The following is a 2,500-nucleotide window of genomic DNA, read 5'->3' as shown; positions in this document are numbered from 1 at the left end:
TGCCACTGGCCGCCCCCACCAGCCGGCTGTAGCGCGTGCGCCCACGCACCGCGCGGCCAGCACGCCGGGAGGCCCCCCCTCACCGGCCGGGGACGGTCCCACCCAGCCACCGCCGCGTATCGCTTCACACCCACATGCCATTCACGTTCGTGGGCATGGTGGGTATCGCTGAAACAACCGGTTGGTAGCTCAACCGATCGTCGCCATCACTGATTCACCTCTAGCGAGAACAACCGCACCACAACGGTTTACCAGTTCTTCATTTGCGTAACGTCACCAGCAAACGTAGACGTCCATCGCCATTTGCAAATTCAACGATTGTTGCATGCCTGTGTCAGGTGTCACGACACACTATGTCTGCCCACATACACGCAACAACATGTGCACGCTTCGCGAACACGTGGAAGGTGGCCCCCGTACGTATGCGATGTCCATTGCGCGAACGACTGTCAACCGGCCTCTGTCGCATGTCGCAGATGTGGAACGCAGTGCACCATGCTATCACGGTGTGTGAGAAGAGACGACTACGTCTGACAACACGCGCCACTACATCAACAGACGGCTCATGGTGATCGCCATCCACGGCATACCATACTGCAATCCAGCTCTTATAGGGAGACGACACGTAGCTGAGTGCACAATATTTGGACCGTATGGTTCGCCGTTGTTGGCGCAGTCGTGGTACGGTCACACATGTACCACGATGTATCATTCAGTACATGAGGACCAATGTGCAGTACAGTGTGTGATTTGGACGTACAACATCAGCGGACAGTTGACACAAGCCGTACCACAACGTAGGCTGTGCTTCGCCATGCGAATGCCAATGAACAACTGCGAAGGGCATTGAGCATGTACGTCCTGCTGCCGTCCGCATTACAGTGTATAGCTGCAAGGTGTTTAACATGAAGCGATACTCTGGGGACCGGGCAGTGCGAGTAGCAAACTATATTGCGGGGGTTGCAGTTAGGCAACACTACACTAATTTAACGCGTCGTATGACAATTACAGAGCAGGTTAAGGCCCAACGTGTGTTGGGTTAAGGCGCAACGTGGGTTGGGTTAAGGCGCAACGTGGGTTAGGTTAAGGCGCAACGTGGGTTGGGTTAAGGCGCAACGTGGGTTAGGTTAAGGCGCAACGTGGGTTAGGTTAAGGCGCAATATAGGTTAGGTTAAGGCGCAATATAGGTTAGGTTAAGGCGCAATATAGGTTAGGTTAAGGCGCAATATAGGTTAGGTTAAGGCGCAATATAGGTTAGGTTAAGGCGCAATATAGGTTAGGTTAAGGCGCAATATAGGTTAGGTTAAGGCGCAATATAGGTTAGGTTAAGGTACAATATGGGTTAGGTTAAGGCGCAATATAGGTTAGGTTAAGGTACAATATGGGTTAGGTTAAGGTACAATGTGGGTTAGGTTAAGGTACAATGTGGGTTAGGTTAAGGCGCAATATAGGTTAGGTTAAGGTACAATATGGGTTAGGTTAAGGTACAATGTGGGTTAGGTTAAGGTACAATGTGGGTTAGGTTAAGGTACAATATGGGTTAGGTTAAGGCGCAATATAGGTTAGGTTAAGGTACAATATGGGTTAGGTTAAGGCGCAATATAGGTTAGGTTAAGGTACAATATGGGTTAGGTTAAGGTACAATGTGGGTTAGGTTAAGGTACAATGTGGGTTAGGTTAAGGCGCAATATAGGTTAGGTTAAGGTACAATATGGGTTAGGTTAAGGTACAATGTGGGTTAGGTTAAGGTACAATGTGGGTTAGGTTAAGGTACAATGTGGGTTAGGTTAAGGTACAATGTGGGTTGGGTTAAGGTACAATGTGGGTTAGGTTAAGGTACACATTGTTGTAAGGAAAGGTGTATTGGGGGGGGGGGCGGCGGCGGCGGCGGCGGCCGGTTTGTTGATTGTGATTATAGTAAGTGGATGCCTGCGGCATCATCTGATTTGCCACGTCAGGATGCACCTTTGGCTCATGACAGGCGGCGCTCTGATTCCATGCTTGTGGCAGACCTGTGTCTTTCATTCCTGCCATTGTTTGTGTGCTGTGACAGGAGGCAGTATTGTGATGTTGGGTGTACCCCTGTGTAGGACATGTGTGGGTGTTGGTGGCTTAGCTGAGCAATGGTGGTTGTCGGAAGGGTGGGGTATTCTGTTTTGTGAGTGGACCTCCCGGTCTGGTTATGATAGTGTGGATTGTCTAATGTGGCGGAGAGGATGCACTGGGTGTTGTTCCATGCTGGTGCTTACATATTGTCTTTGTGCCTGTTACAGGCAGAGAGTAGTGCGTGATAAGAGTGTCTGGCTGACGTGTGGTTGTGATTGTGAGCAGAGTCTTTCAGCATGTATACGGACAGTTGTATACATTATCTGTATTTTGATGGCTCTATCTATTACTAATCAGCGCCGTGTATACGTTTCATCCGGTTCCAGTCGAAACTGTTGTATCTCTGTACATTAGTGACACGGCGAGGCCGCCATGTAGTTACTCGTCTCGGCAG

This window comes from Schistocerca serialis, unplaced genomic scaffold, assembly GCF_023864345.2.
Source record: "Schistocerca serialis cubense isolate TAMUIC-IGC-003099 unplaced genomic scaffold, iqSchSeri2.2 HiC_scaffold_1162, whole genome shotgun sequence".
Taxonomy (NCBI): domain Eukaryota; kingdom Metazoa; phylum Arthropoda; class Insecta; order Orthoptera; family Acrididae; genus Schistocerca; species Schistocerca serialis.
Note: the sequence above shows the minus strand (reverse complement) of the source record.